Source organism: Macaca fascicularis, chromosome 17, assembly GCF_037993035.2.
Source record: "Macaca fascicularis isolate 582-1 chromosome 17, T2T-MFA8v1.1".
Lineage (NCBI taxonomy): Eukaryota > Metazoa > Chordata > Mammalia > Primates > Cercopithecidae > Macaca > Macaca fascicularis.
In genome coordinates this window covers 74701042-74719000 of record NC_088391.1, presented here as the reverse complement: position 1 = coordinate 74719000, position 17959 = coordinate 74701042, and the positions used below count along the sequence as shown (strand labels likewise).

Sequence of the window (17959 nt, the reverse complement as noted above, 5' to 3'; positions counted from 1 at the left end):
CCTAAGCAGTAGCATGCCAGTAATGGCAATTGGAATGATAAAGATGAGAGTTACCTAAAGGACATTGACATCACCTGCTACACTGCACAGAATATGTACATACCTTAGTTCATCCAGGCCGGGCGCGGTGGCTCATGCCTGTAATCCCAGCACTTTGGGAGGCCGAGGTGGGTGGATCACAAGGCCAGGAGTTCAGGACCATTTGGCCAACATGGTGAAACACTGTCTCTACAAAAATACAAAAAAATTAGCTGGGTGTGGTGGTGTGCACCTGTAATCCCAGCTACTCTGAAGGCTGAGGCAGAAGAATTGCTGGAACCCGGGAGACAGAGGTTGCAGTGAGCCAGGATAGTGCCATTGCACTCCAGCCTGGGTGACAGAGAGAGACTCCATCTCAAAAATAAATAAATAAATAAATACAGTTCATCCTATTATTGATTCTTCCAAGGTAACTACTCACAATTAACCATGAGGGAGGAAAGGACATATGAGTGAGGCAGAGAGGGAAGGAACTCTACATACATCAAAAGAAAAGAATTGAGGAAGGGAGAGATGGAAGTAAGGAAAGAGGAAGTGAGGAAAAAAACGGACTTGCAACAAACCTTTTGTAATAGCCTCCAACCAGTTATAATGCAGTAAATAGAACAAGTAAGAGCTGGCATTGGTACCATGTTTCTGAAGTTGCAACTGATGATTCTGAGTCTCCTTCCTCTACTACCCATTCTTGATTCCCCACACGCTTGCCTAGCACTTTAGCTGCTCCTTGTTGCTTGCCCCTAACACTATTTCTTGTCTAGCTTTAGTCACTACAATTGCGCATTTACAATGATCAACAGGCATGGAAACATCAAGATTTACCCCAATGAATTCTCTGAACTTCAGGCATAACCTTGCCCTCATTATGATTATCTCCTTATGATAAGCAGGGTCATTATTGCCAGTATAGTGACACTCTTCTTCACCTGCTTTTCTGCAGGTATTAGAAATTCAGGTGACAGGCCAGGCACAGTGGTTCATGCCTGTAATTCCAGCACTTTGGGAGTCCGAGACAGGTGGATCGTGAGGTTAGGCATTCAAGACAAGCCTGGCCAACATAGTGAAACCCTGTATCTACTAAAAATACAAAAAATTAGCCAGGCGTGGTGGCAGGTGCCTGTAATCCCAGCTACCCTGGAAGGGGGAGGTTTCAGTGAGCCGAGATTGTGCCACTGCACTCCAGCCCGGGTGACAGTGTGAGACTCCATCTCAAAAAAAAAAAAAAAAAAAAAAAAGAAAAGAAAAATTCAGGTGACAGGCATAATTTTACTTCTAGGTAAAATCTTATTTTGTTTCCTGCTAGAAGTATCCTCCTTGAGAAATGGATTCTAGCCCAGCAAATACTAATATTGTGAATGGGAATTACAAATTTCCCGGTAGGGAAATATGGCAATAGGGGGCCATTGTTATATCCTTTTATTGTGCCCTGGACATGTACGTTATACCTAAATGGGACAGATCACCATGAAATAACAGACTTGAAGTACATCAGTCAAAACTGCAGGGTACCTTCCCAAAGCTGGTGGATTCTCTGGGGCTGACTGCTTCGAAGATATAACCATAGTAATTGGTCAACTGTCACAGTTCTTTGTAAGTGGAACGTTTTCCTTTGCAAGACAATGTTATATGGAATCATATAATGACAAATGAGGCATTTTATAAACCTTTGGATATTAGTGTAATACTAAAGCCTGAAGGCAAAAAAGGCAAAGATAAACCTAGAAGAAGTCTTAATCTAAGTCAAAATGAATTTCTGACCCCAGTAAGGAAGGGATTTAACACAATTAACTTGTCACCAAGTGTTTGAAACAATAAACGGAGGTAAACGCTACAGAAGAAGCCTTGGTAAGAGAAACGCTTCCCATCAGAGCATGACAAATTTTCATCCCTTATGATAATAACTATAACATTACCAATTTTTCAGTCCTGGGATGGCTGAGGACAGTGGCTGGCTGAACTCTATCAGATGGTTTGTAGGGTATTCTCTAGGAGAGATTCTCCCTGGTGGATGCTGATGAGAAATAAAACATTTTTACAGTATGTGCTCACTCCTGTAGACCATCCACATATTTCCTTGCCAGGATACATTGCCTCTGATTTTCCATTACTCTTCCTTCCTGGCTCCTGACTAACCAGCCAAGACAGTTACAGCTTAGGAATTGCCTCAAGCTATTCTCCATCTATATCAAGTTTATGCTCAGATGTATTGCTCAGAACTCTACATACTGGGAATTTTTTCTTCAACATGGTCTTGCGGGGCCACCTCTAAGTAATGCTTTGGGCAGCAGCAGATACTTTTTCTCCTGTAGCATAGTATTGAGCCAAGCTATTTCTAAACCAGACCAGACCTTTCTTCTTCTCCTTTTTCAATTATCTGGTCATACATAAGACATCACAGACCATAATGTAATCTGATTTTGGGGAGACATGTAACAGAGGCTGGTGATAGGGGTGCACAAGCCATTTGTTTGTTAAACTAACTCGTATACACTTAATTGTCGCAGAACCACATATGTATGCACTGTTTTCTTTATACGAGTTAATGCTTTTTTCCAAAGACTTTGACTTGACTGGTCTGCTATACTCAGTACCCAGCACATGATCAATTCTAACTGTAGTTACTTGTTATCTCATATCTAGGCATTCAATCTCTACTAGAGTCCAGTAAATATCAGGAGGTGCTTTTCACATAAGGAACAGTTTTCTGCTGCTGATGGTATGGACTTCCTTAGAAAACATGGTGCAAACTTATGGAAACTATGGTCCTGTTCTTCATAAGAGACTAGACTTACACAGGACATGAAAAAGCACTCCTATTTAATATGGACAGTTCCAGCGACTTGAGATCTCCTGGGCCATATGGTTTAATTGGCAGAGCCGCAAATGTCTTGAATCTCTTGCAGAATCCTTTCTTCCTCTTCATGCTACTCAGAACCGACAACTCTTTAAGGCTCCAATAGATTGGAGCCATATTCCTGTATGTAGCATGTACAGTCTTCAGAATTCACAGAAGCATACCAAGTACTATACCTATTTCTTTGTAGTAGCAGATGCAAGGTACAATAACTTATTCTTTATATAGGAAACTGGGATATGATGGAACATTAACACTGCGTCTTATACATCTATGAGAATGGCACTAACTTCTGCCATCTGTCTAAATATAATATTGCTTCTGATTTATTACCTAGATCTAGGTGGAGGAAGTGTAGTATTAGGGCTTCCACTTGGATCTTCCATTTTCTTTTTATTCTACTGGTCTTGGTATAAATGTAAAGACTGTTCTAATTCAATATCCATCTCAATTATATACTAAGGTTTTAGAGAAATGAACAGCAATGGATTGACGACCCATCAGTCTTTCTGAGGCACGGACTCAGATTGGGTTACCATTTATTTCTGAGGTTTCATATCCTTCCATGCTGACAAAGGAAACTGTTAGTGCTTAATCAGAATAGAAGAGCGAGTCACTATACATGATTAGTTCAGAAAGTCTTATATTCACAATTTGTTTTAATTTCTGATTTGTGGCCACAATAATTCACTACATTATGCAAAATTTCTGTCAGTGTTTTATAGCTGATAATATGTAAATGAAGATGAGAGATTAAACTCACAGGAAGAATCTTAACAAATGACCTCCAAATTACCCATTATGGTCCCAAATCAATAGAGAATCCTCTGTACACACACACGCACGCACACACACACACACACTCTCTCTCTGTCTGTCTCACTATTCTAAATACCTGATTGTGACTCATTTAAAATAATTGATGACAATTACTTAGCAAGGGCTAAAATAAAATACTATATTTAGGTCAATAAACATATACTAAAATTTAGGTTTAAATGATTGCACTACTAAAAATTACATATTTTTAATATAGTTAACCTGATACTTCTATCTGTAAATGAGAAACAAGTATAGCATAGTACAATCCTTCTTGTGGAATTCCTCCAAGATTATATACAGAGATCACAATTTATATTCCTTAGAGTAGGAATTACAGTTATAGGGCAACAACTCTACATACTACCCTTCCTGCAGGATTATAATGAAAGGATTAGAACAATTTTAAATGCAATATGAAGGGACAATATCCATTAGTAACATTAAAAAATAGAGTAAAAAATAGGTATATACCTGGATAAGTAGGTCTTACTGAGAAATATTGTTGCCAGAAAATTAAAACACACACACACACACACACACACACACACGTACACACACCAATAAGCAGTGATTTCCTTGTTCTAAAAATGTGTAATCCACTCTTTTGATATAAGAAACCAAAAGTTGAAGAAATTCACCCAGTTAAATCATAAGGGCAATAACAATGACAGCAATCAAAATCCAAGAAGCAAAATAACTAATTTAGGGATTTACCAGTATTACTGAGTTATGGGATCTTCTGGCATCTGTAAGCTACTTCACTTTGGGAAATTAATTTCATGCTTGCCTACTCCTGTGAAACTCCTGACTGAAGGGTCTCATGAAGTTTTGGAATGGTCAAAGAAATGTCAGAAATGTTACTGAAGAAAGCCAAAGAAAAAGCTGTCACCATCTCAGCAGTCAATTATCTTTTTTTAATCTTTTTTTCTTTCTTTTTTCCCCAAAAAATAAACTATACATGCTCAACTAGGTGTATTAGTCGGTTCTCATACTGCTCTGAAGAAATAACGGAGACTGTGTAATTTATAAAGAAAAGAGGTTTAATTGACTCACAGTTCTGCATGGCTGGGGAGGCCTCAGGAAACATACAATCATGGTGAAAGAAACCTATCACAGGACAACAGAAGAGAGAATGCATGCCGGCAGGGGAAATACCAGATGCTTATAAAACATAAGATCTCATGAGAACTCACTATCACAAGAACAGCATGGGGGAAAATGCCCCCATGATTCAGTTACCTCCAACCGGGTCCCTCCCCCAACATGTAGGGACCATGGGAATCATAATTCAAGATGAGATTTGGGTGGGGACACAGCCAAACCATACAATTTCACTTCCGGCCTCTCCCAAATCTCAGATCCTCACATTTCAAAATACAATCATGTCTCCTCGACAATCCCCCAACGTCTTAACTAATTCCAGCATAAATTCAAAAGTCCAAGTCCAAAGTCTTATCTGAGACAAGGCAAGTCTCTTCCACCTATGAGCTTGTAAAATCAAAAGCAAGTTAGTTACTTTCCAGACACAATGGGGGTACAGGCTTTGGGTAAATACACCTGCTTTAAATGAGAGAAATTGGCCAAAACAAAGGGGCTACAGGCCCCATGAAAGTCCAAAAAACCAATAGGGCAGTCATTAAACCTTAAAGTTCCCAGATGATCTCCCTTGCCTTCATGCCCCACATCCAGGTTGTGCTGATGCAATAAGTGGTCTCCCATGGACTTGGGCAGCTCTGCCCCTGTGGCTTTGCAGGGTACTGCCCCCCTCCCAGAAGGCAGCTGTCACAGGCTGGCATTGATTGTCTGTGGCTTTTCCAGGTGCAGGTTGCAAGCTGTCAGTGAATCTACTCTTCTAGGGTCTGGAGGATGGTGGCCCTCTTCTCACAGCTCCACTAGGCAGTGCCCCAGCAAGGACTCTGTGTGAGGGCTCTGACCCCTCATTTCCCTTTTGCACTGTGCTAGCAGAGGTTCTCCATGAGGGTCCCACCCCTGCAGCAAAATTCTGCCTGGACATCCAGGCATTTCCATACATCTTCTGAAATCTAGACAGAGTTTTCTAAACCTCAGTTCTTGTCTTCTGTGCACCTACAGGACCAACACCACATTGAAGTGGCCAAAGCTTGAGGCTTGCGCCCTCTGAAGCAACAGCCTGAGTTGTACGTTGGCCCCTTTTTGCCATGACTGGAGGGGCTGGGACAAGGGCACCAAGTCCTGAGGCTACACACAGCAGAAGGGCCCGTGGCCCAGCACAGGAAACCATTTTTCCCTCCTAGGCCCTGGGCCTGTGATTGGAGGGTCTGCCGTGAGACCTCTGACATGCCCTGGAGACATTTTCCCCGTTGTCTTGGTAATTAACATTTGGCTCCTCGTTACTTATGCAAATTTCTGCAGTGGGCTTGAATTACTACCCAGAAAATAAATGTTTATTTTCTATCTCATTGTCAGGCTGTGAATTTTCCAAACATTTATGTTCTGCTTCCCTTTTAAACATAAATTCCAATATCAGATCATGTCTCTCAAGTTCAAGTTTCCACAGATCTCTAGAGTAGGGGTAAAATGCCACCAGTCTCTTTGCTAAAGCACAGCAAGAGTGACCTTTGCTCCAGTTCCCAATAACTTCCTCATCTCCATCTGAGACCACCTTTGTGTGTACTTCATTGTTCATATCACTATCAGCATTTTGGTCAAAGCCATTCAACAGGTTTCTAGGAAGTTCCAAACATTCTCATATTTTCCTGTCTTCTTCTGAGCTTTTGAAACTGTTCCAACCTGTGCCTATTACCTAGTTCCAAAGTCACTTCCACATTTTTGGGTATCTTTACAGCAGTGCCATACACCTGGGACCAATGTACTGTATTAGTCCACTTTCATACTGCTAAAAAAAATGCCCAAGACTGGATAATTTCTGAAGGAAAAACGTTTAATATACTCATAATTCACTATGGCTGGGGAGGCTTCAGGAAATTTATAATCATGGCAGAAGGCAAAGTGAAAGCAAGGCACCTTCTTCACAAGGTGGCAGGAAGGGGAAGTGCTGAGCACAGGGAAAAGAACCCCTTATAAAACCACCAGATCTTGTGAGAACTCACACATTATCACGAGAACAGCACAGGGGAAACCATTCCTGTGATTCAATTAACTATACCCAGTCTCTCCCTTGACACATGGGGATTTCGGAGTTTATAGGAATTACAGTTCAAGATGAGATTTAGGTGGGGACACAAGGCCTAACCACATCACTCTCTCTCCACTATACTGGTACCAATTTACCGTATTCGTCCATTCTCATGCTGCTATGAAGAAACAGCTGAAATTGGTTAATTTATAAAGAAAAGGGTCTAATTGACTCACAGTTCTGCATGACTGGGAAGGTCTCAGGAAAGTTCAATCATGGCAGAAGGCACCTCTTCACAGGGCAGCAGGAGAGAGAATGAGTGCCAGCAGGGGAAATGCCAGACGCTTAGAAAAACATCAGATCTCAGGATAACTCGCTCACTCTCAGGAGAACAGCATGGGGTAAACCACCCCCATGATTCAATTACCTCCCACGGGTCCCTCCCACAACATATGGGGATTATGTGGATTATAATTCAAGATGAGATTGGGGTGGGGACAAAACCAAACCATATCACTGGGGATATTAGTTGCCAATGTTAGGTTTAAACTATTGTTTATTAAAATATGAAAAAAGAGAACTTCTCCCTTCCTCCAGGGAAACAGGCCCTCATTTTGAAAAATAAGCCCTTCACATGTTATTTTAAAAATAATGTATTCAAATATAAAACTTAATGCATATAATTTTAAAGAGCTTATTTCAGCCTTAGATTTCAAATTTATCAACTTAAAACTTTTCTCTAGACCAGGATAATTGATCATATTACTATACATTTTTTCTATATGGTAAATTCTGTTATTCTTTCAAACATATTTAAATAAAAGAATGTATTACCTTTCCTAGTTTTACTTGAAAAAGTATGACATCAAGATTATATATCTACATAATAAAAGAGAAACTGCAAAAAATGAGAAACACAATTATATCGAGAGAAATAAAGAGACATTCTGGAGTGTCTGTCTAGATGTTGGGTTGAAAACATGGATCACACACACCTGGCAGGTATTTAAAAACATACATAGTTTATTATTATTATACCTTTATTATTATGATATCTTTCTTAGGTTTACAAATGAAAATGAATAAGGTTTCCATGAGGATATGAACAATTGAAATACAAATACTCAAGATTTGTGGAAGTACAGCAGTCGGTTGAGTTTTTGCTTATCAAAGTCATTTTAGAATTCTAATATGAGAGTGAAAGTCACAGCGACATGTTCCCACAGCATCCATCCACACTTGATGCCTGGCTGCTGAAGTGCACTCAGCAGTATCCAGTTATCAGCTTCTCCAAGTCTAACTTAACTGCCTTTGCCTGAGGCCTTGGTGTGTGGGGCTGAAAAGGAGAGACAGCTGCTTACATCCACTGAATGAGCAAGGTGGGTTATAAAGGCCCAGCCATTTTAACCCAATGTGGGGAAACTCTGTTGGGCAGCACTCAATTCACAGCTACCTACTTGGCTGGTTAAAGTTTTGTCAGAGCTACATCACTATTCAATTTCTCCCTCTGCTCAATCCTTTTCTCCCGCTTTTATTTCACAGGTGCCAATCCTTAATAAATATTTTATATCAAAAATCCATCTCAAACCCAGCTGCTTACAGAAAATCCAGCAAGCCACACAAATATCCCTACATGTCTAATTATAAAGGTTCCCCTAGACCCCCATTAGGCTGTGACTACACATTTTTCCCGGGCTACATCCCATCTCTGATGATCCATGGAAACTGCTTTGAGAAAAGAGGATTAAAAAGTGCATAATATTACAAATGCTAAAAACTTAAAGCAACAAAATGCTTGAAAGATGTAGTTTTGTATACAATAGTCACAGCCAAGTTATGCCTCGTTCAGTTTATTTTTCCAGACTTCCACATCTGCTCTCAATCAGGTATTCTGTCTCAAAAACTTCTGTGGATCGTTTGAGATTAAAATGGTGTTAGGTAGATGTATTTTCTATTTTTTTTTTTTTCTGAGCACCAAAAGATCAAAGGTCTTTAGGTCAGAGGAAAACGATCAGAGGAAGCAATGGACTTTAGTCATATCTATAATAGCTCATTCTGTACAATGCACTCAAAGCCTCTGCTTCTGAGACTTCTTCCTGTAGTTTTCAGTTATCAAATCCTATTTTTCAAATTATCTGCAGTTCTGGCCATTTGGGTCAATGTTTCTAATTGCCATGGATGCATGTCTAGGAGTTGCCATTACATATTTACTGCATGCTATCCACTTTGATAAGCATTCTACCTACAGCATCATTTAAAAATGATGCTATTTTTATTTATTTATTTAAATATGATATGCATGCACATGATACACATTCAAAGTGCAACTCTTTCCCTGCGTCTCCCAGGTTGCTGGCCCAGCAGCATATACTTATTTCCCATTTTTACCAGTGTATGCTCATATTTCATGATCCATTGATTTTGTTTTGACTTATAACAATTTTGTTATCTGTTCCCATTTTTCCAGATGAGAAAACCAAATTTCTCAATGGTTAAATATCTATTCCAAGGTTACACAACTAGTAGGGAAAACAAAACAAACAAAAGAAACATTATTTGAACCAAGTCTTTCTGATTCCAAAGAAGACCATACTCTCAACTACTCTGTTGTACTTTCTGCCTAAATGTATTTGAATAAATGCAGTCCCAACATCCCTTGCTACAATAGTGAGAGCCAATGTTAACTCATTTGATCAAATGTTTGATCAATGTTACACTTTGATCAAAAATTTCAAAAAATATCTCTTCCCTAGGACACTTCCATATATCAAAATATTGTCAAAAACATGAATGCCATCCCAAAAATTGTTCCAATAAATATATAAACAATGATGTCTATGTGTCCAATAGTTCCCCTTTATGTTACAGAGTGCACAGTTGGAACAACAGCCTATTGCAGCCCTGATGATGGACACTAACTTTTCATTTTTAGCTGTCAATAACATTGGTAGTTTCCAAAGAATACTCAGAATGAACACATTTAAACAAAAAGAACACATTTTCCACTCTTTCTTCTAAAAGGAGATGAGTTTTCAAGACAATTACTAGCAACAAAATACATGTAGAGCACGGATCTAGCTGATAAAGAAGATTCAGAGATATACAGGCAACTTCAAGACAATGTGAATAAGGAATTATTTTCCTACTAATGAGTAACTAGAGGCAATGACTTTGCATCTCATATTAGAGAGAAATTTATTCTCCTTAGAGAATAATTTCTGAAGATACAAACTCAAAGTGAATTTTAAGCAATGTGGATATAGAAATCTACATTTTAATAAAAGAGTAATAAGAATACTCGCATAGGAAAGTGATATCCCAAATCTCATTAGTGTTGTGCAAGAACACAAGATCAATAGAACAGAAACAAATCAAGAAGAGAAATGTGAATGAACCAGGACAATAACAAAAAATATCTTAGCCAAATGCCTTTCATGTGTGTTGGTAAATTACAACTGAATGTTAATGGCAATTCTCATGAAAAATTTAGTTTTCATGCTCAATAACATATCAGATAAATAAATACATGTATTTTATTACTTGTAGGGAGTTTATGATTTAAAACTAATATTTTTTATTTTGTTCACAAAATATAAAGTTAAAAAATCTCTGAGTTATTATTACAGAATAGAAATATGTCTGCATGGACTTCACCTGACTACTACTACAGCTGTCTTGAATCTGGAACCAAATTAGGCAGTTCAGGTAAGATGAGCATTATCCAATGTTTAATTATCATTTATAACAGGATATACTTAATTTGAATTAGCTACATGTTGTACACAATTCAAAAACACAAATAAATTTTCCTGTTCCGAATTAGGATACATTTCAGAGTAGAGCGTGGTTAGTAACAACTAATAAGCACCTATCAGCTTTTAGCTAACATGCCCATGAAGACACTTGGAAAACAACATGCATACAACATCAAAAAGTAGGACTATGAAACCAGAATGGAAAACACAATCAATGGCTCATCCATGTTATTCATCTCTAAATAGGTAAAGCCCTGGTCTGGTCCCTATTATCTGTACCTAAGTTAACAATGGTGGAGAGAGATTATTTAACTGTCTTTTCCTGATTATGTATAAGCTATTTAAAATATTTTTTCTCTAATGACAATGTATTACATGTTTATTATAGGAAATATAGGAAACAGAGATAAACTCAACTTTCTCTAAATTTTACTACCAAGAGGCAGTTAACATTTTACATGGTAATGGCTATCTCATTTAGTCTAATAGTTAATATCATGTTTCAGTTGAATTTATTCCACTAGAATTAAAACCATATTACAAATATATTTAATGTTTGATTAGGGCATGAATATCTCCCACTTTGCATATCAATACATTATGTCCACTGCCCCATACTGGTCATATATATGTTAAAACAATATATACCATGTGGAAAGTATTACATGAATTTGTGTCCCTCCCTCATTCTATATTCTTATTGCCCAGATACTCTTGGTGTTTCAGACTTTGAGTTTATGTAGAAATGTAAGTATGGAATATATGTGTGTTCTTGTGTATTTATGAGTTCTTGGATATGTTTGTATCTAAGGGTAGGGAGAAAGGTGAGAGGGAACCAGTAACCTATTTTAAAAGCCTTATTCCAGGAAAATAGATGTACTAAAAGTTTTCATGGAAATGTAAATTGTCAAAAAATTTCTGGAAAAGCATTTGATTGTAAGTTGAAAAAAAAACTTTGAAAAAATAATAAATCTTGACTCAATAATTCTACTTTTTGGAAACAAAAGGTAGACAAAAGTATTTTTAATATTATTGATTATAATATATTCATAGTAACACAATTTAGAGACTAAATAATTAATAACATGAAAGTTATTTAAAAAGAAGCATATAACGTTTGAAAGTCAGAACATGATGTAATCATAAAATTAACATTGTAAAACTATATAAAGAGGCATTTAAAAATGTTCATCTCATGGTCTAACTGACAATAAGCAGGTTACAACATGCTATATATGCTACTTGCTAGGAAGGTATATATTTATAATACTTTTTGGAAAGAACTGAAAGTTATGAAATAAAAAATCTTACTGAAATGTTGTATCTGTGTCCATTGATACAAACTATATTGACATATATTATAAAGTCTTCATCTAAGAGTGGTGTACTGTAACCTGCCATTCAGCATATAGGTAAGGAGGAAATTTCATCAGTACTGCCACTGGTAGACAGAACACAGGGTCAATTATAACAAAGCACTTATCTTTTGTAGGCAAACATAAGTGCTAGAGTCTTATGCTTTGCTAGAGCAAACATAAGAGTCTAAAAGAAATATTTAGAGGAGAAAAAAAATCCTGTTGAACATGGATATTATAAAATATATTTCAAAATAAAAGCAAGTTGATAGCATCATACCAAGTCTATAAAACTGAGACCTTGGAAATTATTTTTAGAGCTATTAGAAACAAATTTTTTACAAGAGGCTGATAGATTTAGTAGCTTCTGAGGAAACATAAACCCTAAGAAAAAATTATAAATCCAATGAAAAATAGGGTAATATTTATTTTTAAATGGAAGACATAAGAAGGAAAGATGGATCCAGGAAGAGGAGGCCATAATAAAGCTAAAGGAAATATATAAATACATATAATGAAATATGTAAATATATATATTTCCTTTATATATATGACTATATATAAAAAACATGAAGGATATATTTAAGATGCTTTCCATGAATGGAAAGAAAGAGTCAAAAAATAAATAAACAAGAAAATAATAAATATAGACAGAAGTGATGGGCATCCAGTTTTAGAGTTATAGATATTCCTGAGTGAGACAAAAAAAAAAAAAAAAAAAAAAAAGAACAAAAGTAACAAGCAAAGAGACATGCATAAAAATATAATACTTTTGGGGACTAAAACAAAATAAACTGAGTATCTAAATGTTTTTCACTACCATAACCCAGATAATAACAAGAAATTTTCCACACCTAGAAAACTCTCAAAGGATTTCTATTAATTATTCTTACTTCATAAAAGGAGGTATAGGCACATGGTAAAATTCAAACAATATAAATAATTACAGTAAAATGTTATCTCATTAGCCTAGACTCCCAGGTCCCATGTCATCTACACATGCTTAGTTTGACCAGTTTTAAGATATTGATCTAGAAAGATTCTATGCATTATTATATATTTTACATATCCACATACCAATGTGACAATAATGCAGCAAGCACTCTTCCACACCTTATTTTTACTTAAAATGCATTTTGGGGATTGTTTTATGACAACAAATATAGATCCATCTGATTGTGAAAATTGCTTCCTGGCATTCTATTACATTGTTGTTCCATATTGAGTTAAACAGTTTTGACGCAATATTGGCTATTCTCATACGAACAGCTCTAAAATTAACATACATCCTTTTTCATGTCTGCTTGGGTGTGGTTATATTTGTATTCAATCAAGTGGCATGAGAATTTTAATTTTCACACATAATGTCAAATTACTCTTTCAAGAGTCACAACGAATTAATATTTTCATAAATGGTTTATGTAAGCACCCTGGCTAAACCTACATGATATTAAATTTTTTTTATCTTTGCCAATTTGACTGATGGAATGAAATTTGAACTATTTCAAAATACATATACTCATTTATTGCTAATTGGCTACAATTTAAGAAACTATATTAGGTTTCCATTGCTGTCTAAACAAATCGCTACCTACTTGGTTTAAACAACACACATTTATTATCTAATAGTTTCATCTGTCAGAAGTCTCAGTGGGTTTATCTGGGCCCTCTGCTTAGGTTCTCACAAAGATGAAATCAAAAGTTTGGCAGGGATGTGTACCTTACTGGAGGCTCTGGAGAAGAAATCTGCCCCCAAGCTTACCCAGGTTGTTGGCTAAATTCAGTTCTTTGTGGCTGTAGGACTGCAGTCCCCATTTCCTTGCTAGCTCTCAGCTAGGAGTTGGGTTTTGTTTCCCCTTCTGCCACATCGTTCTGACTTTGGCTTGGGGAAATTTGTTTGCTTCTAATAGTTCATGTGATGAGACTGGGCCCAATTTAATAGTCCAGAGTACTTTCTCAGTCTTCAAGTCCATAATCATAATCACATCTGTACACTTCCTTTTTCCATGTAACATAACGTAGTCACACATTACAGGAATTAAGGTATTTATTTGGTTAGAGGCAATTCTGCCTACCACACTATTTTCTTCTCCTTTTTTTTTTTTTTTTTTTTTTTGTAAATTACCTAATAATACAACAGAAAATGTACGTTCACCTACTCTTCTAGCCCAACATTTCACCTATGAAATGCTGGATGACAGGGAAAATATGGTATTCCTACAAATCCTCAGTGGGGAATAATTAAAACTATATGCACTTAGTATTTTAAGCTTTCATGTAACAAATCAACATAAATATATTCACAAATTTACAGAGATCTTGAAAAATACATTAAAATTTAAAATTACAACATATTCTAAAGACTAACCTATGAGACACAATTATGACCTCAGGAAGTGGGAAACTTGTGTCAGGCAAGTAATATATAATGTATGTATATGTGTTTGAAATGTTATCTTCTTTTAGGTATGTATCATAAGGTAACAATCTCAACATTAATAAAATTTATTCAGAGAGAGGATAATGGCATTATAAAATATTAGGATAGAGTTTGAAAATATTATTTTAGCCATTGTGAAAGGCAGCATAATGCCCCACTCTCCAAATACGCCCATGTCCTAATCACCAGAACCTATGACTATATTAGGTTTCATGGCAAAGGGGGATTAAAGTTGCAGACACAATTAAGGCTGTTAATCATCTGATGCTAAAATTTTATATTTTCTCCAGGTGACTTCCATGTATTCACAAGAGTTTTTAAAAGTGGAAGACAGAGACAGCAGTGTAGGTCAGGGTAATGCAATATGACAAGGACTTAACCCACTGCTGCTGGATTTCAAGATGGGGGAAGTGACTATGAGGCAAGGAATGCGGGCAGTCTCTAGAAGCTGGAATAGGCAAGGAAACACATTCTCCCTGGAGCCACCAGAAATAAATGCAGCCCTGCCAACATCTTTACTTTATCTCAGCAACACGAACTTATGACTCTCAAAACTGCGAGATAAGAAAGTTGTATTGTTTTAAGCCACTAAATTTGTGACCATTTGTTACAGCAGCAACAGAAAGTGAATACAGGCATCAATTAAATTATATTTAGAAAGACTCTAATGATGTAGAATCTATGTTTATGTAATCTTAGGCTAAAATTCAAGTATTCAATTCAAGAAAATATATATATCATATTAAATAAATACGATATTGTTCAAACTTCCTTCAGTATTGTAAACCCTTGCTATCTGAATATATTAACATTTAATAGCAGCCAAAACATAAGACTTAGAGTTAAACATTTATTTGAATATCATTTGTTTCATTTATTAGCTCTTGTGGCCACAGATTAACTATATAAACATGATGATCTTTGGCTTAGCCATCTGACCATCTGTAAAACGGGGATAATTATTTCTACTCCATATGATCTTTGTGAGTTTTTAGTGAGATGATACACAGCTTAGTAAACACTGGCACATTACACACACTGGGCAGATGGTTTGTTGGTGGTAAAACCATTGTTCATAGCCTTTATTCCATCTATTTCATAAGATCAAGAAAGCAGTTACATTAAACATTCTTCCCACTTTAGTATTACAATCAGTTTTAAAGGATGTATTTAAATGAAAAGTTTTGGTAACTCCAATGCATATCTAATTGGTATAGTGTCAGACAGATTCCCAGAGAAGAGTGAAAGGGTTAAAGGGTGAAAGCAGGTACCATCATGCAAGCAGGTATTTTGGCTCCTTAGCATCTGTTTACTTAAGCTTAATCAATTCACCACTACTTATTTTTTGAAATCAATTTCTTGCCTTCAATTCTGTAGCAATATTATACCATACTCCTCCAATGGCTTTAACATCAAAAGCAGCAGAGTTTTAATGGCAAAGCCATAGAGTTGTGTTTTGGGGAAGGTGGGATGAAGAATCATCACTTGGAAACTAATAACTGCCCATACATCTTGAAATGCCATAGAGTTAGACTACAGGAACTGGATACATTATACATCATCTAGTTGAACAGCATTTTATGTATAAAGATAATAAGTTCCAATATCTTAAATAACTTGCTGAAGATTATACTACTTTGGATGCTAAGAATAAATCCTTGATGTTCCTTCTCCTAAAAATGCATACTTTATGTTTCAGTGTTTATGTATCATTTTATAACAAAATCCCTTCCTTATGCTTGCATTCTTAGTGTTGAGCTTTTTATTGAAAGCAAAAACTGCTCACTATTCTTAGAGTAGAGCTGTTTGCTGTTATTTTGCCTGTAAGGAAGAATTCTAACCCATGGGGCAGCAAGAGGCATTCTGCTGTTGTCAACAGAGAAGGCAACGGGGCAGGAGGTGAAAAGACTGAGCAATATTTAAAGATCCCTTACAGCAAAGTTCACCCAGGCATTTCTCTCAAATTCCCAACCCACTCCCTCCCACGCTTCCTTAAGAACAGGTGTGACCCCTGGAACATCAGAGAATCAGCAGGGGTAAGTGAAAGGTTATACAGAGTTGAAAAGGAGCAGAAAATTTGAAAAAATAAGCATATTTGATAAACAACACCTGTCTTCTGTAAAGGTTTCAATATTTACACTTAACATTATACCTTTAGTTCTGAAAGAGCAAAAGACTGACTCATCTTTATCTATAAATTAATGACATAAATAAGCATACATAATAAAAGATAGAAATTCTAAAGGTCAAAGACCTTATTATCATTATTTTGAAATTTATATATATTATTTTATAAAATCATAAAGGCATAGAATTGAAATACCTCACGCTATCACTTAGACCAGTCTCATCCGTTCAATTATTTTATTCTCACAGTTTGAGGGCTTATCTATTAAAAGTTCATAAGCTAGTTTTGACAGTGAATAATGAGCAATTTTTCAGATTTAGTCCATGCTGACATTTCGGTTCTCTATTTGATGATTGTTGACTTCATTAGGTGCGCTTATAAAATAGTGCTTAAAATCTAAAACGGTTGGAGACTTCAAATTAATCTACAACATAACCTACCACTGTTAACCTAAAGAATGTTGATTGTTATGTATTAACTATCCCTATGATGTTCCAAAAGAAAAAAAAAAAATTGGTGAACTGATGTATTAATAGAAGTGCAGATTTTCATTTTACTGATCTTTACCAAAGTGTATTAGTCTGTTTTCACCCTGTTATAAAGATATTATGCAAGACTGGGCAATTTATAGAGGAAAGAGGTTTAATTGACTCATAGTTGTACATGGCTGGGGAGGCTTTAGAAAACTTACAATTAAGGCGGAAGGTGAAGGGGAAAGCAAGGACCTTCTTCACATGGCGGCAGGAGAGAGAAGAGTGAGGAGTGAATAGGAAAGAACCCTTTCTAAAACCACCAAATCTTATGAGAACTCATCACTGTCATGAGAATAGCATGGGGGTAACTGCCCCCATGATCCACCTCCCTCCAGGCTCCTCTCTAGACACATGGGGATTATGAGGATTACAATTCGAGATGCAATTTGGGTGAAGACACAGAGCCAAACCGTATCACAAAACATTGCCAGTTGATAAACTTGATAGGTTATATTCAGCACAGGTAGGAAAAAAACATAGTGTAACTGCATGGTATATTGTTTTCAAGCAAGAGATTAGGGCCTATTTCTTCTACAATACAGGATATTTCATATATATATATATATATAAATTTTTAGTCAATATTGGTTTCTAAGTGCTTGAGTGATTTCATCACTTTTTTTCCCATTTTTAGTAAATTACACAGATTTTTTCTTTAGTATTGAAATAAGACTAGTTCTTTATTTGAATAAAGAATTCATAATTGTAAAAAGAGACTTTTTCTAGCTTACTTAAATCAATGATTTCACATGTCAAGGCCAGCCATCTTCTTGACTATTTTGTATATGATTAAGGTAAATGAATTATCAAAGTCTTGTTTATGAGATTTTTTTTAAAAGCCAGCTACTGCTAACAGTTACCTGAAAGTAATATATCATAGTTATGTTTTTTAATTAAAATTTTTATTTTTTGTGTGTATAT

At 36.2% G+C, this 17959-nt stretch overlaps 1 protein-coding gene across 8 annotated transcripts in view; it reads right to left on the bottom strand.

The window, feature by feature from the left end:
* LOC123569875 (ubiquitin-ribosomal protein eS31 fusion protein-like) overlaps window positions 1–17959 on the bottom strand; it is a 191321-nt gene that overhangs the window by 148424 nt on the left and 24938 nt on the right. For 5 of the 8 annotated variants that reach the window (XR_012426451.1, XR_012426452.1, XR_012426453.1 and 2 more), the window contains one exon: window positions 104–228. The exons of 2 other annotated variants lie outside the window; for them this stretch is intronic. The gene's annotated coding sequence lies outside the window, so the exon portion shown is untranslated. Of the gene's footprint in view, window positions 1–103; window positions 229–1949; window positions 2048–17959 lie in introns of all 8 variants that reach the window. One more of the 8 variants, XR_006693762.2, reaches the window with a different exon arrangement.